This window comes from Ovis aries, chromosome 23, assembly GCF_016772045.2.
Source record: "Ovis aries strain OAR_USU_Benz2616 breed Rambouillet chromosome 23, ARS-UI_Ramb_v3.0, whole genome shotgun sequence".
NCBI lineage: Eukaryota > Metazoa > Chordata > Mammalia > Artiodactyla > Bovidae > Ovis > Ovis aries.
Window position 1 is genome coordinate 51,975,641 of NC_056076.1, and position 26,453 is coordinate 52,002,093.

A 26,453-nucleotide genomic window follows, 5' to 3' on the forward strand; every position below is an offset into this window, starting at 1 on the left:
TTCCCTGTCCATCACCAACTCCCAGAGCTACTGAAACTCATGTCCCTTGAGTCAATGATGCCATCCAACCATCTCATCCTCTGTCATCCCCTTCTCCTCCTGCCTTCAATCTTTCCCAGCATCAGGGTCTTTTCCAATCAGTCAGTTCTTCTCATCAAGTGGCCAAAGTATTGGAGTTTCAGTTTCAGCATCAGTCCTCCCAATGAACATTCAGGACTGATTTCCTTTAGGATCCTGCCTGCCGAGCTGTAGGATCACAAAGAATTGGACATGACGTAATGACCGAGCATGCACCCAGTTACATGTGAATCTTTCTTGCAGCCTTAGTTGTATAGGAGTTTTTCTGCCAATTCCCAGTTTACTGTGAGAATTTTTATACATATATGTTTTTTTGATTGTGGTGGAGGTGAGCTTCATGTCCTCTACTCCCCCATCTCATTCCCCCTTTTAATTTGCTAAGTTTAGATTCCTTGGTTGGAATTTTGATCAGGAAAAAATTTGAAGCTGCCAAAGTTAGATCTGTATAGTATAAATAACTTAGCAACTCTGTTTCTTATTTCTACAACTTTTTGAAAATCAGAGTTTGTATATGCCTATATTTTTAACAAAGAATGTTTTATTTAAGCTCAATCTAGCTTAATTTTTAATTATGTTTATCTCATTACTAATTCATTTAACAAGTTGTTTGTTGACTACCTACCATGTGTCAGGTACTGCATTCAATTTTGGGACACGTAGAAAAAGGGTAAAATACCATGTGTATTCTTACTTGGGCTCCACTATGCTAGGCACGGTGGAGATAGAGATGACTTAGTTACAGTTCCTGCCTGCAAGAGTATGTATAGGCTCCATGAGGAAAGAGAATGTAAAGAAATATAAGGGATCATTGACTAAGGTCTGGCCATGATGTAACATCTAAGACATACAGGAGATGGAGTTAAATCTATAAGATGAGACTGTAGACAGAAGAAGAGAGAGCGTTAGGTTATTGAAGTACAGTTGATAGGGCTGTGTTGATAGTGGATGTGATATCTTGCATGCTGTGAGCATACACAGATAGAGAAAAGTAAGCTAGTATTGAGTGCTCTTTATGTGATCAGCACAAATTCAAAAGGTGCAGGGCACACATCGGTGGATAAGATATAGTCACTTTAATCTAAAGATTGCAACTTTGTGGTGCCAAGAATAATGTACATGAAATAATTAGAAAACAATTACATGATAGCAAGCGATTAGCTGCTAAATAGTGTGACTAATTCTAATGTGTTGTATCAATTACTAGGACACCAAGAAGGCTAGAGGGGTCATGGTTGCTTTCATAGATGTGGTGTAGGACCTTATGAGATAGGAAACTAGTTGATTTGTAATGCTTTTACAAGTAACTGGTAAACTCAGAATATCAGATATATAAGATGCTATACTCTATGAGCTTATTTTATAATTCTTTTATCTGTATAAAATGTTCCTATGTGGTACTCTTTTGAACATTTGCTAAAACTGAATTTTTGAAAGAATTAGCTTGTATTGTAGGTTAATGGTGGATTGACCCAACATAGGTCAGCCTTTTTAAGGATCAGAACCAACTATATGCTTGGAGAATACAGGAGAATACAGAAAGATTTCTCATGGGAACATCTGAAAAAGATGCCAAGTTGGGTGAATGCGTTTAGACCCGGAGACGGAGCATGGAGCACAGAGGTCAACAAGCATAGAAGAGAGGTGTCCCCTCTCTCTGCATGTGCTAACACCCACAGGGTCACATCCTTCATCTGAATTCCTGTCTCTTTAGTGACCATGGCCACCCTGTTGCCTTATAAGTGTCTACTTCAATCACATGACAGGCAATTTTGAATTTTTGTAATTATCTGAGGATTAGCAGTGGAGTAGGCTTTGTTAGCTCCCAATTGAAGGCTCAATTTTAGAGCCATAATTGGGAAGATTTCCAGTAATTTGTGGCTGTTGTATTCAGTGGGAGGAGTAGAGGTAATTTTTGTTACTTTATTCCTTTGCTGGGTCTTTATAATCCACATTTGACAGGGGTATGAGATAATCTCTGACAGTGTGCATCTTGGACAAGGTTTTTCTTTGTGGCACCACTGCAGAGGAGGCTGGAAGTATCCTGTTCTGCTACTTGTCTACCTTCTCTGAGAATTAACAGTCACCAGCACTTTTCATAATATAAGACAGAGACATTATTGTGTCAACATGAACTGGTGTAAGTAAGTTTTGTCCCCAAATAAACAATCTATTTATTTTTTAGTCTGTGATGGAGTTATTAAATAGTTGATGATCAAGTCAGTATAAATGATCAAAATAAATGATAAATTGTGTCTGTACTGTGATGTGCCATGTACAGACATTTGCAAAGGCACTGGTTTTGCTTCCTTTGGTTAAGATCAGAGCCAAATACCCTGGCTGCCACATACACAACCAAGTGGGTTAGAATCCTCCACTTCTATTGGATGGTATTAAGAAAGCATTGAAGCTGAAACAAACATATGGGATACGTATCTATTTGCATAGATGCATGCATGATACAAAAAGCCAAGAGTCTTTGTTAAGTCAATGAGAGGTTAATCTAATTTCATACATTTATAGATGAACTTTCATGTGACCAATATACTTGTCTCTTTGGGAGGCAAGGACAAAAAAGAGATGATAACATATTTTTCCTATTTTCACTAAATTTGCTTGCATGCCAGGTAGAATAGCAATTAAAAGAAAACTTTTTATTTAGCAGTTTTGGACATAAACCATTGAATTCTGAATACAAAAATAACCAATAGCACAATTTATTAGTTTTCTATAGAGCACTGGCTTTGTAAATCAACGGGGCCTAAATTTTAGTCTTGATTCTGATATATTAAGCTGCCTTTTGTTTGTACATCTATAAAATGTAGAAGTTGGACTATATAGTAAGTCTCCTGTCATGTAAAGTTTCTAAAACATCCTTCAGAGCTGTGTTGCTAGATTTTAATGAGTATGTGCATTTTACTTGATGGAAAGAGGAGCTTCATCACTGAATAAAATGGAGAATAATTTACTGTTAGTAAAAAACTGAGTCTAATGTGAGCCACAGACTGGTTCCAAATAGGAAAAGGAGTATGTCAAGGCTGTATATTGTCACCCTACTTCTTTAACTTATATGCAGAGTACATCTTGAGAAATGCTGTGCTGGAAGAAGCACAAGCTGGAATCAAGATTGTGGGGAGAAATATCAATCACCTCAGATATGCAGGTGACACCACCCTTATGGCAGAAAGTGAAGAGGAACTAAAGAGCCTCTTGATGAAAGTGAAAGAGGAGAGTGAAAAGGTTGACTTAAAGCTCAGGATTCAGAAAACGAAGATCATGGCATCTGGTCCCACCACTTCATGGGAAATAGATGGGGAAACAGTGGAAACAGTGTTAGATTTTATCTTTTTGGGCTCCAAAATCACTGCAGATGGTGACTGCAGCCATGAAATTAAAAGACGCTTACTCCTTGGAAGGAAATATGACCGACCTAGATAGCATATTGAAAAGCAGAGATATTACTTTGCCAACAAAGGTCCATCTAGTCAAGGCTATGGTTTTTCCTGTGGTCATGTATGGATGTGAAAGTTGGACTGTGAAGAAAGTGGAGCACCAAAGAATTGATGCTTTTGAACTGTGGTGTTGGAGAAGACTCTTGAGAGTCCCTTGAACTGCAAGGAGATCCAACCAATCCATTCTAAAGGAGATCAGTCCTCGGTGTTCATTGGAAGGACTGATGCTGAAGCTGCAGCTCCAATACTTCGGCCACCTGTTGAGAAGAGTAGACTCATTGGAAAAGACTCTGATGCTGGGAGGGATTGGGGGCAGGAGGAGAAGGGGATGACAGAGGATGAGATGGCTGGATGGCATCACCGACTCGATGGACGTGAGTTTGAGTGAACTTCGGGAGTTGATGATGGACAGGAAGGCCTGGTGTGCTGCAATTCATGGGGTCGCAAAGAGTCGGACACAACTGAACGACTGAACTGAATGTGAGCATAGTTTGAGGTAGAATTTGGGTTTACTATAATGTGTGACTGTTTTGCTTCTGTAATATTTAAAATTAAATATGTTAGGTGATAAACAATTTGTTATAAATAGTTAAGCAGTGATAGTGACCAGTAATTATAATAGCCATCAAAGACTTGTTTTATTTCATTATTCTTTATTAGCTTTATTTTTAAAATTCCCATTCACTTCATAATCATTTCAAACATTTTTTTTTTTTTACAAATTCTAGAATTCCACCAACACAACATACCTGACAACTAGAGGATTTTAAGATCTTTTTAAAGGTCTTGAATTTGATGATGCTATATGTATTTCAAACAGATCAAAAATACCACTTCTCTCCAACATATCCAGATTCCATTGCTAGAATATCTGCACCAAAGGAAGTATTTCAATAGGAGATACTTAAAGAGGAAAGAGTATGATAAAAGATGGAAATCTGAATCTAAAAAAGAAATAAACACACAGACAATGGTAGCTATCAGGATAAATATATATTTTTATTTTGTCTTTTTAAAAGTTAGAGCAAAAAAAAAAAACTAACAATGTGTTGTGATTTGTAACAGAGGTCCAAGTAAAATGTATGTATTTAGTAGCACAAAGTATAAAAATGTTCTGTTACAATATTTTAATATACCTGAAGTGGTATATTATTAATTGAAGCTAGACTTTGATAAGTTAAAAATGAACTTGTAAACCCTGGAATAAGCACTAAAAAAATATTAATATAATTCCAATAGTGCAATCATTAGAAAAGGAAAAAAAGAAACTAGAATGCAAAATAAGTCAGAAAAAGAGAAAAAGAAGGGGCAGATAGGACAAAGAGAGAACTGCTGCTGCTGCTAAGTCGCTTCAGTCGTGTCCGACTCTGTGTGACCCCAAAGACAGCACCCCACCAGGCTCCCCTGTCCCTGGATTCTCCAGGCAAGAACACTGGAGTGGGTTGCCATTTCCTTCTCCAATGCATGAAACTGAAAAGTGAAAGTGAAGTCACTCAGTCATGTCTGACTCCTAGCGACCCCCCAGACTGCAGCCTACCAGGCTCCTCCATCCATGGGATTTGCCAGGCAAGAGGACTGGAGTGGGGTGCCATTGCCTTCTTTAAAAGAGACAATTAGCAAACTCAAAAATTTAAATCCAAATATTGATAATTTAATTAACTGTAAATAGCCAAAACCCTAATTAAAAGGTGAAGATTGTCAGATTAGATAGAAATGCAAGACAACTCTATACTATTAACCAACACCACACTTACACATATACACTGTAAATATAAAGACAATTAAAAGTAAAAGGGTAGGAAAAAAGATATACTTTGCAAATGCTGAACACCATGGAAATGTCTTTTAATATCACACAAAGTTGGCTTCAGAATAAGAAATATTATTGGGATCTAAAGAGGAGAAATATATAACGATAATGTTATCAATGCATCAAAAAGATGTAACTGTCCTAAATATGGAGGTATCTATAAAAATGCTGCAGAATATTTCAAAATACATATGAAAAAATCTCAATAATAAATGCATAAGTATGGTTGTAGATTTCAACCCTGTCTTATTAGCTGATGAAACAAATAGAAAATCATTAAGTATATAAGACTTGAGCAACACTGTCAAACAGCTCTGATACATTACATTTATATGCACTCCACACAATAGAATAATGTATCTTCTTTACATATGCAGAGGGAACATTTACCAAGATAGACCGCATTCTGGACCATAACAAAAATTTCACCAATTAAAAATAAAATCCTAAATATATGTTTTATGTTTACAATGAAGTTAAAATACAAATCAGTAACAGAAGGATACTTGAACCATCTCTTTGGAAATTAAACACTATACTTCTTCCTAGCCCATATGTCAAAATAGACAAAATAGTGTCTTGAATTGGATAAAAATGAAATGCAGCATATCAGAAATTATAGAATATGGCTAAAGCAATGCTTAGAGGAATATTTTGGAGAAGGCAATGGCACCCCCACTCCAGTACTCTTGCCTGGAAAATCCCATGGACAGAGGAGCCTGGTAGGCTTCAGTCCATGGGGTCGCTAAGAGTCAGACATGACTGAATGACTTCACTTTCACTTTTCACTTTCATGCATTGGAGAAGGAAATGGCAACCCACTCCAGTGTTCTTGCCTGGAGAATCCCAGGGACCGGGGAGCCTGGCGGGCTGCCATCTATGGGGTCGCACAGAGTCAGACACAACTGAAGCAGCTTAGCTGTAGCAGCAGCAGCAGAGGAATATTTTATGTTTATTAAAAATCTAGAAGTCTAGAGGTGCCACCTTAAGAAGCTAGATAAAGTAAAGAAAGCAGAAAGAAGGAAATAATACTCAGAAATCAAGGACAATTTTTAACTGAATGAGAGTTTTTAAATCAATGAAATAAAAAATTTGTTCATGGAAAGAATTGATTAAACTGATAAACCACTAGCCAGACCAAAGGAGAAAAAAAAGAAATTATTTACCAACACCGGGAATGGGAGAGAATATAGTACAGATCCTACAGATAATAAATATATCAAGGAGACATTATGAATAACTTTAGGTCAATAAAAACCATGATGTAGATGAAATGGTCAAATTACCCTAAAGATACAAGTTACAAAGCTCATTACAAAAGTTGATACCATGACTTACTCTGTGTCTGCTATAGAAATGTAGTTAAAACTCTTGCCACAAAGTAAGGGTTCCTGCTCTATTCATATCTATTTCATATTTGCTATAGTTTTTAGCCAGGGCAATAGGGTGAGAAAAAAACTAAAGAAGGCATGTGGAATAAATGGAACTCTCAGATCCTTCTGATCCAAATGCAAACTGACACAGCCACCCTAGAAAACTGTTTGCTGGTTCTTACAAATTTAATCATATATTTCTGTCACTCAGCAATCCCACTCCTAGCCAAGAGAAATCCAAACTAACATGCACATGAAACCTAGACATAAATATGTGTAGTAATCTTACCTATAGTTGTCCCAAATTAGAAGCAACTCAGTATCCATCAGTTGTGAAGGAATAGAAAATTATATTGTGTTCATAGGATGGACTGCCCTTTGGTCCAGACTGCTTCAAGGATGTTAATACAGCCTTTGAGCATAGAGGTTAAGTCTTCTTAAACAAAAGCAAGAATGCTTATTATCTCATATAACCAAGATACTGTTTCCCTCCATGCTTATTACTCATTATAAAAGATTCTGGAATCTAAGCTCAGAGTCTCTCTCTTATAACTTTACCCACAGTACAGGCCGGTATCCATCTGATGTGACCGCAACACCATCCAGAATCTCACCCTGATGAGTCCTGGAACCTCAGAAACCCTGCACCGTGATCCTCTTGTCCTGTTCACGGGTGATGACACAAGATTATTTAGCCACATATTCATTCTGCTACTACTCAGTGCTTTTTCTCCTCCAATTCTTCATGTTGGGCTTCTCTTTGGGAACCACATTCAGTTTTAAACAGATTTGCTCACTCTGCTTTGATTCAGTGTGCCTGGCTGTTTCCCAAAGACCCCACTTCTTTTCCGTATTCTGCAGAGGAGACACTTTGCACTGCCATAACATACATATAGTGACATCTGGGGATGACTTTGAAATTTAAGTTCCTTTGAGACTGATTTGTCTGTAGCCAATGCAATAATTCTCCCTCCTCTGTAACATATGCTACCCTGCTGTACCATTGATTATCTAACAAACTTCTGGTCATTTGAAAGACCCTTAGTTTATGCTGTTGAAAACTTTGGTTGAAGCCAGCCTTCCTTTCTCGAGATCACCTTTACTGCCAGCAGCTATGGCAACCTTAATACTCATATTACTTCTGTAAACCCGTAAGTAGCTTGACCTTACCCATTTGAGGGTATCCATCATGCTTCAGATGCGTGGCCTCAATCTGGGCTTTATTTTGCCTGGAGAAATGCAGTACACTCGGATCATCTAAATTTGTAATATACCAGTATCCAACGACCTAATTCTCCAAGATTTTTCCTTTTTTTTGTTTCTACTTAAACTGTCTGCCAGAGTTTTCCTGGTAGCTCTGATGATAAAGAATCTGCCTGCTAGGCAGGAGACCCAGATTTGATCGCTAGGTTGGGAAGATCTTCTGGAGAAGGGAATGGCAACCCACTCCAGTATTCTTGCCTGGAGAATTCGAGGGAGAGAGGAGCCTGGAGGGCTACAATCTGTGGGGTCACAAAGAGTTGGACACGACTGAGCGACAAACTTTCACTTTCACAGGCTAACCAGAGATCTTGTTGAATCTTTCACTTTCACAGGCTATCCAGAGATCTTGTTGAATCTTTCACTTTCACAGGCTATCCAGAGATCTTGTGAAACTGTGCGGTTAGACTATATCCTTTCCTCTTCTGGTGCAGCCGCATGGTGTCTCTGGAACCATTCTTTGGATGGCCTGCTCTTCACTGTCCTCTGGGTTACTGGACAGGAGAGAGTCTCCTCATTTTGCCTTGTGATGCACTGCTATTACAGTAGATTGTGGCAGATTTCATGTGTTTTCCTCCTCTCTTTTAGAGGGATGTAGGCACAGCCAGGCCTAGGGTTTTGTCCTTTTTTTTCCCATGTAGTCCCAGAACCTGGAGTGATTCAGAGACCATATGCATGACTGAACGAATACTTAGTAAATGAATTAAGAACACTGTAGATTGAAAGATCTTGGTTTATCCCAGTGGTTATTAGTCTGTAGACAGAGGTGTCAGCATGAGGTCAAGATGACTCAAAGGTCTTTTCCTTAGGGCGGGGTGAGTGAACCTAAGGGAGGGTTATAAAGAAGAGTGATCAGCTCTGAATTCAATATATCAATCACAAGTATGTGATTGTGTCTCCTTGGCTTGCTCCTTGAGAAAATTGAAGCAGTTAATTGAAGGTAAGTGACATGATGAATTTCACCTATTCTGCCAGCTTCAGAGTACAGATTAGAAACTTGAGTCTTGTTGCAAATTTATTGCCTTGAGCCTTTAGCTAAACCACTGAACCTGAAAATGTTCTTTTCCTCCCAATACTATCATATTCCTAATTTGGAAAAAGAAGATAAACAAAAACATTTCTTTCAATCAGCGCATAAACCCTCCTTCAATTTCTGAGTCCAGGCAAATTTTTTTTACCAGTGGGTCAATAATTAGAGACGTGGGAGAAAGAGAACCAGATTTTAAATCAGAATTTTTCACTTTCTAGTGTGTAACTATATTTTTCACTTTCTTGTGTGTAACTTTGGGCAAGTCCATCATTTTTCTCAAACTAATTTGTAAATATGAATGTAATTTTAATATGGATAATAAATGTCAAAAGGCAGATAGCATAAGGAGAGAGATTAGAAAACTGAAAATTAGTTATACAAATATAAATTCTTTTTATATATTTACCATTTAGTTAGCATTTCATAAGGGTGAAAAGCAGTATGTCACTGCAATGTAACTGATTTTACAGGAGACTAAGAAATGTTGTCCTCTGATGGCACAGTTGCTCTTTGTGTATATAAATGTATGATAATTCAGAGGTGAATTTCAAAAGATAAGGAAATGAACGTTTTCTCCTGGGATTTGTAAATTCTCCTCTATTTCACACTTAGCAGATTTGATGTTCTGTCTTGCTTGTATTGAATGTGTCTATTTACTGCCCTCTCTTTTCTGTTCCAATTAATGTATGATTATTTGCAGAATAGAAAATTTGTGACAAAAATATATTAACACTGCTTTCTTTTTAATTGCTATATATTCAGCATGCAGTATTATGTTAGTTTCAGGCTTACAATGTAGTGATTTGATATTTATATACATTGAAATTTGATGTCTAGTAATCGCCTGTCCCCATACAGTTTTTATAATACTAGCTATATTCCCTATGCTATACCTTACATCCCTGTGACTTATTTTATAATGGAAAATTTGGGTCTTTTAATTCCCTTCACCCAGTCCTCCATCCTCACCCCTGACCCCAGCTCTGGGGACCACCAGTATGTTGTTCTATCTTTGAATCTGTTTGCATTTTCTTTTGTTTGTTTGTTTTTTAGATTCCATATATAATTGGAGTTATGTGGGATTAGTCTTTTTCTGACTTTAATACCCTCTAGGTCCATTCATACTGTGGCAAATGGCAAAATTTCATTCCTTTTTATGGTTGAGTAATATTTCATTGTATCTGTGTGTATTTTTTTTTTCTTTATCCATTCACCTGTTGATAGAAACCTAGGTTACTTCCATATTTTGGCTATTGCAGCTAATGGTGTGATGAACAGAAGGTGTGCATACTTTTTTTCTCAGTGAGTGTTTTCATTTTCTTCAGATAAATACCTTAACATAGACTTGCTAGATTGTCCTAGTTTTTAGGTTTTCTTTAAAAAGTTTATTTTATTTTGGAGTGTAGGTGATTAATAATGTTGCATTAATTACAGGTGTACAGCAGGGTGATTCAGTTATACATATACATGGATCTATTCTTTTCAAATTCTTTTCCCATTTACGTTGTTAAATAATATTGAGCAGAATTTCCTGTGCTATACAGTAGGTCCTTGTTGATTATCTGTTTTAAATATAGCAGTGTGTACATGTTAAGCCCAAAGTCCTTGAAAAAACCTCCATACTTTTTCCATATTTATATAAATTTATATAAATTTCACCAATTTATATTCCCATCACTAGGATTCCCTTTTCTCTATATATTCTCCAACACTTACTATTTTTGCGTTTCTCATAATAGTTGTTCTGACAGATGATCTCTCAATATGGTTTTGATTTGCACTTTCCTGATGATTAATGATGTTGAGCATCTTTCAGTATATCTCTTGGCCATCTATGTATCTTCCTTAGAAAAATGTCTGTTTAGGTCCTGTCTCCATTTCTTAATTGGTTATTTTTTTTTCATAGTGAATTGTGTGATTTCTTTATGTGAATTGGAAATCTATACCTTACCATATATATGGTTTACAGATATCTTCTCCTGATCAGTAGGTTATCTGTTCACCTTGTTGATTTCTTTTGCTGTACAGAAGCTTTCAAATTTGATGTAGTCGCATCTGTTTTGTCTTCTCTTTCCCTTGTCTGAGGGAGGCATTCCAAAAAGCCGTTGCTAAGACTGATGTCAAAGAATATGCTGTCTTTGTTTTCTTCTAGGAGTTTTTTGTGTTCCAGGTCTTAGATTTAAGTCTTAACTCCATTTTATGTAAATAGTTCTGTAATGTGTTAAGTATTGGTCTAGTTTCCTTATTTTGATTGTAGATGTCCATTTTTTCCAACACAGTTTATTGAAGTTACTATCCTTTCTCTACCCTTTGCTTTTTGTTTTAAATTTATTATCCATATATGTGTGGGTTTATTTATGGAATCTGAAAGTCTGTTTCATTGATCTATGTGTGTGTGTTTCTGTCAATACCATGTTGCTTGATTATACCTACAGCCTTTTAGTATAGTTTGAAATCATGGAGTGTGATACCTCTAGCTTTGTTCTTTTTGCCTAAGATTGCTTTGGCTCTCTGGGTATTTTTTGGTTTGAAGCAAGCTTTAGAATTTTTTGGTTCTGTATCAATGAAAAATGTTACTGAGATTTTGATAGTGAATGCATTGAATCTATAAATTGCTTTAGGTAATAGGGACATTTTAACAGTGTTTATTTTGCAATTCATCAACACGGATCGTCTTTCCATGTTTTTGTATCACTTCTTGTTTGTTAGTGTTCTTCCACCTTCTTGGTTAAATTTTTCCTCTAATTTATTCTTTTCATTGCAATTGTGTATTTTCTTAATTGGATTGTTTTCTTAGTCTTGTTCCACTGGTTTTTTGTTAGTGTATAGAAGGGCAGCAGAGTTTTGCATGTTGATTTTGTATCCTACAACTTTACTGTATTTATTATTTCCAATAGTTTTTTTGTGTGTGGAGTCTCTAGTGTTTTCTATACATAAAACTATGCCATTTACAGTGACAATTTTACTTTCTCCTTTCCAATTTGGATGCTTTTTCTTTGTTTTTTTTCCTAATTTTCTTGGTTCAGATTTCTAAGATTATTATTATGTTACAATATTATATTATATTACAATATTATGTTGAATGAAAGTGGTGAGACTGAGCATCTTTCTTTCTCATCTTGGGTAGCTTTTAGTTTTTCACCGTTGAATATGATATGAGTTATGGATTTGTCGCATATGACCATTATTATGTTGAGGTCCATTCACTGTATATTGAGTTTCTTTTCATAAATGGATGTTGAGTCTTGGAGGCTTTTTTGCATCTACTAAGATGATCGTAGGATTTTAGTTAATTTGTTAATGTAGAGTGTCATATTGATTTATTTGTGGATGTTGAACCATTTTTACGTACCCTGCAGTAAAACTCACAGGAGCATGGTGTGTGATCCTTTTAATGTATTGTTGAATTAAGTTTGCTAATATTTTGCTGAGGATTTTTGTATCTATCTTTCTGAGAGATATTGGCCTATACCTTTCTTCTTTTGTGTTGTCCTTGTTCCGCCTTGGTATCTTACCCTTACATCTTGGTATTTTACCCTTGTAAAATGAGTTACAAAGTGTTCCCTCTTTTCAATAATTTGGAAATTAAGAAAGATATGTATTAACTTTTCCTTGAATGTTGGACAGAATTTACTTGTGAAGACTGTCTGAAGACAGACTTACCTGTGAAGTCCCAGACTCTTGCTTTTGGGGAAATTTTTGATTAATGTTTCTATTTCCTTACTAATGACTGATCTGTTCAGATTTTCTGTTTCTTCATAATTCAGTCTTGGAAGGGTGGGGTGATTCTATGAATTTATTTCTTTTAGATTGTTCAGTTTGATGCATAGCTCTTCATAGTGTTCTCTGAAAATCCTTTGTATTTCTGTGGTATTCATTGTGGCTTCTCTTATTTCATTTCTGATACTACTCATCTGAGACTTCTCTATACTGAATCTGGCAAACAAGCTCTTAGGTTTTTGTGGGTTTTTTTTTTTTTTTAATCTCATATTGTCTTTGTAGTCTCATGTATTTTGACTCTGATCTTTATTTCCTTCCTTCTATTGACTTTGGGTTTTGCTCTTCATTTTCTAATTTCTTTGAGTATCAGTTCAGCAGATGGTGACTGCAGCCATGAAATTAAAAGACACTTACTCCTTGGAAGAAAAGTTATGACCAACCTAGATAGCATATTCAAAAGCAGAGACATTACTTTGCCGGCTAAGGTCCGTCTAGTCAAGGCTATGGTTTTTCCAGTGGTCGTGTATGGATGTGAGAGTTGGACTGTGAAGAAGGCTGAGCGCTGAAGAATTGATGCTTTTGAATTGTGGTGTTGGAGAAGACTCTTGAGAGTCCCTTGAACTGCAAGGAGATCCAACCAGTCCACTCTAAAGGAGATCAGTCCTGGGTGTTCATTGGAAGGAATGATGCGGAAGCTGAAACTCCAGTACTTTGGCCACCTGATGCAAAGAGTTGACTCATTGGAAAAGACTCTGATGCTGGGAGGGATTGAGGGCAGGAGGAGAAGGGGATGACAGAGGATGAGATGGCTGGATGGCATCACTGACTCGATGGACATGAGTCTGAGTGAACTCCGGGAGTTGGTGATGGACAGGGAGGCCTGGCGTGCTGCAATTCATGGGGTCGCAAAGAGTCGGAAACTACTGAGCAACTGAACTGAACTGAACTTCGAGTATAAGTTTAGATTATTTATTTGAGATTTTCTATGTTTGTTTCTTGAGTTATGCCTTCATTGCTATGTACAAGTGACCACCAAACAGCAGAGGTCTGAACTTTGTGGCCCACTTATTCACAGATTTTCTTTTTAATAGAGCACCAGCACATGACAGGATCCACAGTTGGCTGAGTCTGAATGTGGAGCCATAGGTGTGATGGGCTGACTGTAAAGGTAAACGTGGATCTTAAACTACGCTGGGGATCTGCACTTGCTTTCTGCTTTTGCTGAATCCTATAGGTTTTTGTATGTCATATTTTCGTTTTCACTTATCTTCAACTTTTAAAACATTTCCTTCTTCGATATCTTTATTGCTTCAGCAGCTCCGTAGCACGTTGTTCTGTCTTCACATATTTGTGATTTTTCCAACCTTTTTGAAGTTCATTTTTTTTTGTTTTGTTTTGTTTCGTACCATTCTGATTAGAAACGATGCTTAGTAAGATTTTAATCTTCTTAAATGTATTGCACATTGTTTTGTGTGGCAGTATATAGTCTGTCCTTGAGAACAACCCACGTGCATGTGAAAAAAAGTCTATTTTGCTATGTTTGAATGGAATGTTTTATATGCATCTGTTAAGTCCACCAGGTCTGATTTTTCATTAAAGTCAGCATTTCTTGTTGGCTTCCTGTGGAAAATCTAGCCACTGATGTAAGTAGGGCGTTAAACTCCCCTACTATTATTGTGTTGCTATTGGTTTCTACCTGTATGAGTGTTAATAGTTGCTTCGTATATTTTAACACTCCTGGGTTTTTGCATATAATATTAATAACTATTATGTTTTCCTGTTGAATTGATGCTTTTGTCAGTATGCAATATCCATGTCGGTCTCTTGTTACCATTTATGGTTTGAAGTCTGTTTTATCTGCTATGAGTGTCGGTACATCTATTTTCTTTTGACTGAAATGTTCTTACAGTATCATTTTTCATCTCTTCACTTCCTTTTTTGTCTATAGATCTGGGTCTCCTGGAGAAAGCATATGGTCGGTTTAATCCAACCAATCACTCTCTATCTTTGATTGGTGAAATCAGTTAATTTATATTTAGGGTATTTATTGATAGATGAGAGGTTAGTCCTGCCATTTTATCTTTGGTTTTTTGTTTGCTTCACATTTCCATTGTTTTTTTTTCCTTGAATTGGTGATTTTGTATGGTGTTTTTCTCATTTTCCTCTTTTTTATGTTTTATGTCTCTGCTCTAGATTTATGTTTTATGGTTACCATGAGGATTTTGTAAAATGTCTCATAAATGATGGTCTTTTTCCTGCTTTATTTGCCTATAATAATTCTGTCCTTCTCTTCTTCTCCTTTTACATTTTTTTTTTGTTGTCGCAAATCATCCCTTTCTATGTTGTGAGTTTATTTCAAACTTGAAGTAGCTACTGTTAACTTTTTACTGTGTTTTCCTCTTAAACCTTTATGCTGTACTTAACTGTTTAACAATATATTCTGATACAGAGCTGCATTTTCTGATTCTGTGTGTCTACTTATTAGATGACTCAAAGTTTTGTGTACTTTCGTGTTTTCATTTCAGGTAGAAGTGCTCCTTTCAGGATTTCTTTTAAGGCTAGTCTATTGGTGATTAACTCCTTCAACTTTTGATTGTCTCAGAAAGCCTTTGTTTTTCCAGGTTTGCTGGACAGAGTATTCTTGTCTGACAGTTTTCAATTTTCAATGTTTTGAGTATTTTGTTCCACTCCTAGCTTGTAAGTTTTCTGCTAAGAAATCTCCTGATGATAGCATAATGATATTTCCTTTGAACTTTACCCTCTTTTCCCCCTCTGGCTGCCTTTAAAATTCTTTGCTATTGACTTTTGACAGTTGTAATATGTGTCTTGGAGAAGGTCTTTTTTTGTTGACATGATTAGGTGTATCTTAGCCTCATGGACTTGTCTCTGCATTTTCTTCCCCAGGTTTGGGAAATCTGCAACTCTTAATTCTTGAATAAAGTCTCTGATCCCCTTGCCCTCACTTCTCCTGAGATATCCATTATCCTCACATTGCCCTTTCTACTGGAGTTGGATAGTTCTCATGAATTTCTTCACTTTTTATATCCTATTTCTCTCTCCTCTGTCTACATAATTTCTATAATTCTATCTTTGAGCTCACTAATTCTTTCTTCTATATGGCCTGCTCGATTTCCAATGCTTTCTAATGCATTCTTCATCTCATTTATTGAGTTCGTCAGCTCCAGAATTTCTGTTTGGTTATTCTTTAGACTTCCTATCTCTTTGGTGAAATTTTCCTTCTGTTCATTAATTTGATTTCTGAGCTCATTTAACTGCTTTCCTGAGCCTTCTTGTAGCTTGTTGAGTTTATTCATGGCAACTATTTTGAATTCTCTATCAATCAGATCACAATATTTTGTGACTCTATGTTTTATTTCTAAAGAATTTTCATTTTCTTTTTGTGATAGTGTTACTGTGGTTTTTCCTGGTGTTTTATGACTTGTTTCTCTGCTGACACATTTGAAATAGTGAATACCTTTCTTTAGGTAAACCTTTTATTATTTGATTCCAACAATTCAACAGATTGGTAATTAGGAACATTTCTTTTGTTTTTCAGTAGGTGGCGGTATAGCACAAGTTTTAGTTTGCTGTACCTGCGCTGCCTCAGGCTCTATGCAAGAACCAGTGCTTTCCCCCTTTATGGCCTCTGCCAAAGGCCCTCACTGGCACTGCTCATGTTTCTAGAATGCTAGTGCCTTGGTAGTGTTGCTGGTACCACCGGTGAGGCTATCAGGGACATCAAATGACAGATACCTCCACTATATCTGGAGATTCCTGGGTTGCAGGCACTGCCATTGTTGGGTGAAGTTAAGGGGTAAGCTGGGGTTGCAGGTGCCTCTGCTAATTCTGGTGTTGTCCAGTTACCATGTGCCTCTCCAGCTGGAGGGAGGAAGGCACGGGTGCCACTGCTGCTGCTGCTGCTTGCAACCCTGTGGCCGTGGATGCTGCTCCAGGAAGCTGGGGTTGGATGTGCTGTTTCCCCTGCTGTTCCCGAGCTCTCTGGGCAGCTGGCTAAGCCAGCATGGGGAGGGGGTCGATATCATGGGCACCACCTCTGCTGTCTCCCCAGCCCCACCTCCTCTGTGTATTCTGGTCCATCCACCTGCAGGTGTACGGAGATGCGGATCTCTGTGGTGCCCTGGTGTGCGGGACAGAGGAGCCTTTGCTGAAATGTAGATGTTTTTACTGGTTATGGATTTGAATGGCAGAATTAAAGGCTGTGTCTCATGTGACTATGATACTGGTATTGCTCAATCCATCCGATGTCTTTTGGTTAGAACATTTAGTTCATTTACATTTAAAGTAATTATTGATACAGATACACTTTCTACCATTTGTTAACTGTTGGAGCTCTTGTCTGTTCCTTTCTTCTCTTGTTCTCTGTGAGTTGATGAATTTCTTTAGTGTTACATTTTATTTCTTTCTATTTTGTCTTTTGCATCTGTCATAGGGTTTTTGTTTATGGTTGCCTTGAGGTTCATATATAACTACCTGTGTGTATATGTGTCTATTTTAAACTGATGGTTGCTGAAGTTCAAGTGCATTCTAGAACACTACGTTTTTAGTCCCTCTCCACATTTTATGTTTTTGATGTCATACTTATTGTCTTGTTGTCTCTGTGTTTTGTGTAACATTTAACTGCTTTATGTATAATTGCTTATACTACTTTTGTCTTTTACCCTTCATACTAACTTTATAGATGTTTGGTCTACTGCCTATACTGTATGCTTACCTTTATTGCTCGAGACTTTTGATTTTATATTCTTTTTGTGTGTTTCTAGTTCTGGTCATTTATTTTCTATTGAAAGAAGTCCTTTCAACATTTCTTATAAGGCTAGTTTAATGGTGATTGACTCCTATAGCTTTCACTTACCTGAGAAACTATCTCACCCTCAATTCTGAATGCAAACCTTGCTGGCTAGAGTGTTCCATCTGTAAGTTTTTTATTTTAATGGTTTGAATATATTGTGTCAATCCCATTTGGCCTATGAAGATTCTGCTGAAAAATCAGCCAACTCTCCTAGTGGGGAAAGGGGTTCCCTTGTACTTACCTAGTTGTTTTTCCCTTCCTGATCTTAGGAATCTCTCTTTAACTTTTGACATTTTAATTATAATGTGTCTTGGTGTTAGTCTCTTCAGATTCATCTTTGTTGGAATTCTCTGTGTTTTCTGGACTTGGATGAATGTTTCCTTCATCAGGTTAAAGAGGCTTTCAGACATTATTTCTTCAGATAGATTTTCTTTCTCTTTTTTCATCTGTCCTCCTTACGGAATCTTTATAACGTGAATGTTAGTGTGCTTAATGTTGCCCTAGAGGTCTCTTAATTTAACTTTATTTTTAAAAATTCTTTTTTCTTTTTCCCTGTTCTGATTGGATGATTTCCAATACACTGTCTCCAGATTGCCAGTCTACCCTTCTGCATTTTCTGCATTTTCTGTGTCTTTCTGCATACTCTCGATTCATTTCAGTTATTACATGCTTCAGTTTTTCCTCAATATTTTCTCTTTGGTGATGTTCTCACTAAGCTCTTCTGCTCTTCTAAGTTAGTGAACATTTTTATGACTCTCACCTTGAACATTTCATCTTCTAAATTGCTTATGTTTGTTTAGTTCTTTTCTGAGGTTTTGTCTGTTCTCTTCTTTGAAAGGTATTCCTTTGTCTCCTCATTTTGCCTCACTCACTGTGTTATTTTTTTTTTCTTTTTTCTGTGTATTCAGTATATCACCCGTGTCTCAGTCTTGAGAGAGTGGTCTTATGATGAAGATGTCCTCTAGGGCCCAGTGGCACAATCCCCTTGGTCACCTGAGCCAGGCGTTCCAGTGAGTGGGAGCCAGGCGTTCCATCTGCGTGATGGGCAGATGGGCCATGATGGGCCATCTGTGCAGATGGCCCATCATGGCTGGGGTTGCAGTGGTGAGTGAGGTTGACCCTCAGACCAGCTGGCTGTGAGGCTTGGTTGCAACTCTTGCAGGCAGACTAGTGGATAGTGCAACCCTCACCCAGAGCGGGAGACCATTTGTAGGGTTGTCATTGCTGGCCAAGGCCACCTGCTTGGTAGGGTAGGGCTGGATGTTTGAAGCAAGAGTTGCTTTGGAGAGGTACTGTTGTCACTGTGGCTGCCCACAGGGTTAAAGAATAACAATATGATTTTTAAATTAATATTTTGAGTCTGTAATAGATGAGAAAGGATCACTTTTAAGTACAGCATTCAGAAGGAGAAATTATATTTGGAGGATGAGTTGGCCAGCAAGTAATAGTTGCAACAGTGTGTACTGTACTGGATTTAGAAAGGTCAGCAGGAACCAGTTATGATGTACAAGCTGGGTCTCAGACTTCTTATGAAAGTGGGGCCACATGATTCATGATGTTTTTTAACTTTGAAAAGTCCATGAATATGTTGTTTGGGAGAAAAGAGAATGAGAGGACATTCCTATAAGTGGAAAAATATATATATATATACACAAGAGAAGTTCAAGGATGGAGTGTTTCAGTTCAGCTCAGGTGCTCAGTTATGTCTGGCTCTCTGTGGCCCCATGGACTGCAGCATGCCAGGCCTCCCTGTCCATCACCAACTCCAAAGAGTTTACTCAAACTCCTGTCCATTGAGTCAATGATGCCATCCAACCATCTCATCCTCTGTCTTCCCCTTCTCCTCCTGCTTTCAATCTTTCCCAGCATCAGGGCCTTTTCCAATGAGCCAGTTCTTTGCATCAGGTGGCCAAAGTATCAGAGTTTCAGCCTTAGCATCCATTGAGTATTCAGGACTGATTTCCTTTAGGATGGACTGGTTGAATCTCCTTGCAGTCCAAGGGACTATCAAGAGTCTTCTGCAACACTACATTTCAAAGACTTCAGTTCTTCGGCGCTCAGCTTTCTTTATAGTCCAACTCTCACATCCATACATGACTACTGGAAAAACCATAGCTTTGACTAGATGGACCTTTGTTGGCAAAGTAATAGAGTGGTAGGATTATACTTTCCACAATGGAATGGGTTTGGATAAGCTGTGTCTGTGCAGGCATTGTACAGTGTGTTTTATACAATAAGAAAGATGAATCCTGGATATCCATTCTCCTCTTCTGTATTAGTAAATCCCTTATTTTGCTCAAGGTGTCCATGTGCTGGGTTAAAGCATCCTTTTCCTCAAACTGCTCTGGGTCCACAAGGGGCCAAATGTCCTGATGAGGCTAATGAAATATAAGTAGAAGCTGCTAGGTTAGGCTTCCCAGACGGTTTTTCAAAAGAGAGAGACTCAGCAAACATGTACTTTTGTTATTTTCCCCTGTGACATTTTGACTTTCTCCTTTTTTTAAGCCAGAACAATGAATCGAGGCTTGAAGTAAAAGAACCATCTTGATGTCATGGCAACAGAAGGCAACAACGAGGATAGTAGTGCAAGAACCCAGAAGGGCCCATGATCAGAGGTAACATGCTTAACTATCTTGCCCTCCGAGTTGTCCGTGTGAAGCAAATATATCTGTGTTTTTTCGGTTTCATTTTTTAGTATTTATGCATTTCGCTATATGGGGTCTTGGTTGTGGCATGTGGGATCTTTCATCTTTGTGGTGGCATGCCGAATTTTGATCTTTTCACAGTGTGTGGCATCTAGTTCTTGTGATTAGGGATCAAACCAGGGTTCCTTTCATTGGAGTTTTAACCACTGGATCACTGGTGAATTCCCAAATCTCTGTGTTTTAAAGTACTGCAGTATAGTTTTCTCTTGGGTACATCTGACCATAGTACTAACCAAACACATAGTTTTATATAATTTAATGGCCATAAAATGCCTTAAAGAGAATTTGCATAATAGAAATTGAATTTCTGGGAGATTGAACAAGTACGTAATATCACAGAGCTGATGAAGTCATAGAGTTGGAACTTGGACTTTCAAGTGGAGGTTGCTGCAGTTCATAGCACAGTTGATAGGCAAGGAAATGACTGTGCATGGTGAGAAGGCACTGCTGAGAAGGCTCTCCACTCTTCCCAAGGAGGCTTCAGAGATCCAGGGCAGGAGAGGAACTGGAGAACACCACTATCTTGTCTGATCCCTTTCCTGGCCTGAAAAGACTGGCTGAAAAATGGCATCCCGGTTCTTAGATCCAAGAGAAAAGGAAGTCACCTGGCTCAGAAAACAGATCTGAAAAGGCATGTGCCCCTTTTTTCTATGCCTCTCCTTGTTGTCCGAAATGGGAATGGGTTGGAAATATGGACTGGCCTCCTATACACAAACAAGTATGCTGAGCACCTAGGCAAAAACGAGTAAGATTAAGATTTGTAACTTTGCTAGCAAGTCTTGAAAAAATGAGTCTAATTTGGACTAAAATTATACACATCAACACTTTGGGAGTCTGAAACTGATTGCTTTTCCAAGTGATTCTATACCATAGACCGAGGAGAAATAAGATATCACCACTCCCACCTACATACATGAAAATAAAAACAGAAAATTAAGAAATAGTACAAGTTGTATGGGCCTTTAGTGGTCTGTTTCACAGAACCACAGTGTACAGATTCGAAGTTGAGAATCAGTGAGGTGGGCTGTGTAAGTAAGTTCGGAAAGCAGAGGAAGCAAGAAGAGGGGCATGCTAACACGTCGGCTGTTTCCCGTGTTCTCCTTTAACACTGTCTGCAAAGCACATCCAGATTTGCCTTTTCCATAAGTAGGAAGTGTTTAGGAAATATGAAGGGCTTCTCTGGTAGCTCAGCTGGTAAAGAAGCGCCTGCAATGCAGGAGATCCTGGTTCGATTCCTGGGTCAGGAAGATCCTTTGGCGAAGGGATAGGCTATTCACTCCAGTATTCTTGGGCTTCCCTGGTGGCTCAGTTGGTAAAGAATCTGCCTGCAATGTGGGAGATCTGGATTTGATCCCTGAGTTGGGAAGATCCCCTGGAGGAGGGCATGGCAACCCACTCCAGTATTCTTGCCTGGAGAATCCCCATAGACAGGAGCTTTGGCGGGCTACAGTCCATGGGATCATAAAGAGCAGGACACGACTGAGTGACTAAGCACACAGTAAATATGGAGGAAATTAATGGTGATGGACGCATAGATGAGTCTCCTAGGAGTGAAGATAGATGTTCGTGAGTAATAAAGGAAAACAGATGTGTAATGAGTGATTATACATGCCTGTTGTCCTGGTGTAATTATTCATATCCACTCCTTTTACTCTCAAAAGGGCATACATTGGACAATAAATAATATGGTCACCAGTTGTAAGCATACACACAAAAGTAGACATGACTGAAGATTTTTTTTTTTCAAAGCATATGTGGCAGACAGAGTTGGGCAGCTCAGATTCCCTTTAAGAAGGGATTTGCTGGCCAGCTGTGCAGAATTTCAGCTGACAAACTCTGTCACGATCCTCCTCCCGAATTGGTATCATGTTTTGAGAAGCCCTCAGTGACTGAGCAAGGTGTTTGTAGCTGAAGCCACGTCTTCTCAGGCTGGTCCGCATCAGAAACTTGGTATGCTGATGGTACGAGGCACTCCCATCTGGCACAGGACTCCTCTGACAGACAAGTTTTACCCCAGAGCTCCCTGTTGGTCTTTGCCAACTGTGCCTCGTGATCTACCAAATCTCCATCTGCTGCCAGTCCTTTTCCTATTCTAGGAAATGTTCCCAGGCAACCCAATCCCCTAATCTGAACATTTACCTTATATTTACTTATGGGCTGGAAATGTAGCAACATCAAACTATTTTAAAGAATCCAAGTTCAAACCAGATGTCCAGTTATTAAATGTGATGCAGTTTAAAGATCAAGGTAACATGTTCATGGGCGTCTAGCCATGGACCATTGTGAAGAGTCGGGGACGGAGCACCTTTTCCAAGAAAAGGCTACTTAGAACTTGAAATCTCTTTGCTGAGGGAAAACTACCCTTGAAATCCATGCTGCTCATGGTCTGACATGGACAGGAAATTTTTTTTTTCTTTTTCCTCTCCGCTTTGCTGCAGGAGAAAGGAAGCGAAGGCTTGAGCAGGGAATTTATAAGGGCAAATATAACCTTTGGTTTGATGCTCAGTAAGCTGACAGTTAAAGGTGTATCATGCTAGATAAATGTCAAAAGTCAAATAAAAGCCTCAATAATGAGCTGTCCAGAGGCTAAAATCCAGAACCCTAAAGCCGTGAGAGGAGGATTAATCTTTAAAAGCAAATTTTAACCCAAACTGAAACTGGCCAAGGTGACTTAGAATGTTCTGATAAACTTGGGGTTTGAGGGGAGGGTGTGTGTGAGGAAAAGAAAAAGGAGACTAATCCAAGATGGAAAATACACCTCATTGTTCCAAAATTTTTGTATTTATTTGGATCTTACTCTAAAAATAGTAGAGTGGAGCTAAACCCAATGAGTATCATTGTGAGCTTCACTGTGTCCACACTAAATCCCTGTGTTGAAGTCCTTAAACCCTGGTACTTCAGACTGTGACTATATTTGAAGAAGGGGTCTTTAAAGCAGCAATTAAGTTAAAATGAGGTTGTTAGGAGGGATTCAAATTCAATAAGACTGGTGTCCTAATAGGAGGAGGGGATCAGGACACAGATACAGGGAGGGCTGTGTCAGGACACAGGGAAAGACATGGGTCTCCAAACGCCATGGTGACATAGGAATGGGGAGACTTTGCAGGGGACCGCCTACAGGTGGAAAGTCCAGGAAGGACTATTTCCAGCAAGAATGAATTCCATGTGATATTGGTACAACTGAAGTGCAGGAAGTTGGAGGAGCAGTCATACGGCCATTTGTTGCTGTTGTTCAGTTCCTCGGTCATGTTCGACTCTTTGCAACCCCATGGACTGCAGCACACAGGTTTCTGTGTCCTTTGGAGCTTGCTCAGACTCATGCCCATTGAGTTGATGATGCCATCCAACCATCTCATCCTCTGTTACCCCCTTGTCCAGGTACACTGTCATACCTTCTGTCCTGTTGTTTTTTTTTTCCCTAGTTACCTTTGCCATCTCCTAACTTAGAAGATGCATGGATGGTCTTTATGCTCATGATTAAAGTCAAAAATTCAACTGTGATGTAAATATTTCCCGAATACTACCAAGGGGTGATTTTTTTTTTCCAAATGCTTATTTTGTTTAGTAGAGTACAGTCTTTGACTTATTACTTTCTTTGTTAGAATTAAATCTCTATAAAATGAAAACATTTCCTCATATGGAACTGCTCTTGAGGGCTTTGCTAGTCAAACTGAAAAAATAATCTACTTAAATTTCCGAGGTCAGAAAATCTCTAAGAAATGCTCTGTGGGTTTTGGTTCATACTAAAGAAAAAGCATGTGTGCTAAATTGATTCATGGAGTCTTCAGATTACTCACCCATCATGTAGAATATTTAGTTAAAGTGAAGTGAAATGAAGTCACTCAGTTGTGTCTGACTCTTTGTGACCCCATGGACTATAGCCTACCAGGCTCCTCTGTCCATGGGATTTTCCAGGCAAGAATACTGGAATGGGTTGCCATTTCCTTCTCCAGGAGATCTTTCTGACCCAGGGATTGAACCTGGGTCTCCCAGATTGTAGGCAGATACTTTACTGTCTGAGCCACCAGGGAAGTCCTAGGTAAAACATTTTAAGGATCAGGATTCCTTAAGAGATTACTTACTAAAGTTTATGAGCTCAACTCAATGAATTAACTCATCCCATAGTGGCAGCAGCACTTGTTTTTTTTATTATTATTATATTGGATTTCCTAGAGATGAGGCTCCATTGAAACCCATTATTCAGATTGGATAAGAACAAGTTATTTTGCCTTACCTCCTGCTGTCACGTCCTGACATGCTTAGTGGAAGATTTTAAAAAACAGAGCATGCTTTGGGATGCGTTGGCACACTCCCATGTGCTTTCTGGGCGTATAGAATGATTTTCCTTTGCTTAAAGCACAAGAAAGGGCTTTCAGAATTCAAAGGCTCTTTCTCATCTATCATAGCGGACCTAGAGTCAAGAATAACTGGTGCTTCATATATCATAGCGGAGAAGGCAATGGCACCCCACTCCAATACTATTGCTTGGGAAATCCAATGGACGGAGCAGCCTGGAGGGCTGCAGTCCATGGGGTCGCTGAGGGTCGGACATGACTGAGCGACTTCACTTTCACTTTTCACTTTCATGCACTGGAGAAGGAAACGGCAACCCACTCCAGTGTTCTTGCCTGGAGAATCCCAGGGACAGGAGCCTGGTGGGCTGCCATCTATGGGGTCACACAGAGTCGGACACAACTGAAGTGACTTAGCAGCAGCAGCAGCATATATCATAGAGTTAAGAGCCCCTCCAGAATGATTTGGATGCTTGATAGTTCTGGAGATCTGAAATAAATAAGGATTTCCTTTGCAACAGGAGCATTCTTCCATTGTTTTCTTTCGTCACCTCCATCCTCCATCAGCAGCACCCCTCCTCCATTCTGAGAAGAATTCTTCTCAGCCATAATTTTCCCTATTTCTTATGCATGTGGCCTTGAAAAATAATTTATGACATATACTGTTATAGTGATGCCATGTCAAGAAGTCTATGTTTAAAGCATGTTTCATACTTATCTTGATTTGTGAGCTGTGTAGTGAGATGTGGGATGAAATTAGTAGTGGATAAAAACAGGGTAGCTTCTTTTTTAAAAAACAGAAAGTAATTCATTTGGCTGCACGGGGTCTTTGCTATGGCACTTTGGATCTTTGGTTGTGGCATGCAAACTCTTAGTTGTAGCGTGTGGGATCTAGTTCCCTGACCAGGGATCAAACCCAGGAATCTTAGCAGGGAACATGGAGTCTTAGCCACTGGACCACCAGGGAAGTCCCACAGTTACCCCCAGAGGGTAATTTCTTGGCCCAAATATTTTATACCCTAATTCTGTGGTTCTAGACACTGGCTACGTATCAGCATCACCTGGAGTAGTTTGCCCAGGTCCCTCTCCCATCAAGTCTAATTGAATGATCTACATTGGGGTTGACACATTGATATTTTCATTTTTTTCTGGATTATTTTTGTGTGCAACCAGGATTGTGAATGGCTGGTAATTGGGGCAATAAAGTATAGGCATGAGTATGAGTGTGCTCATATTTATAAGTACCCCACTAAATGAGACCTGCCCAGAGTTAACACATATGTAGTGAGTTGGCCAAAGTAAAAGAATCCATGTATAGAAATAGATGGAGCTTTTCATTCAGTCTTCCAGGAAATTGAGGCTTTGGTAAATCTTTGCTGAATTTGTGACTTCCTTGTTATTTGTTTTTTGTTTTTGTGTATGTGTGGTGGTGGTTGTTGCTCTCAATGAGTCATTCTTAGAAGCATGACTGGTCTATTTAAAAGCATAGATCTTTTTTTTTTTAATTTTTTAATTTTTTAAATTTTAAAATCTTTAATTCTTACAGGCATTCCCAAACATGAACCCCCCTCCCACCTCCCTCCCCATAACATCTCTCTGGGTCATCCCCATGCACCAGCCCCAAGCATGCTGTATCCTGCATCAGACATACACTGGCGATTCAATTCTTACATGATAGTCTACATGTTAGAATGCCATTCTCCCAAATCATCCCACCCTCTCCCTCTCCCTCTGAGTCCAAAAGTCCATTATACACATCTGTGTCTTTTTTCCTGTCTTGCATATAGGGTCATCATTGCCATCTTTCTAAATTCCATATATATGTGTTAGTATACTGTATTGGTGTTTTTCTTTCTGGCTTACTTCACTCTGTATAATCGGCTCCAGTTTCATCCATCTCATCAGAACTGATTCAAATGAATTCTT

The 26,453-nt window shown here is 38.6% G+C and overlaps 1 long non-coding RNA gene across 1 annotated transcript in view; it reads left to right on the forward strand.

Annotated features, from left to right (window-relative positions):
- LOC132658481 (uncharacterized) overlaps positions 1-21,131 on the forward strand; it is a 32,972-nt gene extending 11,841 nt beyond the window's left edge. Inside the window, exons 2-3 of the long non-coding RNA XR_009598165.1 lie at positions 20,036-20,145; positions 20,710-21,131. This is a non-coding gene — a long non-coding RNA (uncharacterized LOC132658481). The remainder of the gene's footprint in view (positions 1-20,035; positions 20,146-20,709) is intronic.
- The last annotated feature ends 5,322 nt before the right edge of the window (positions 21,132-26,453 follow it).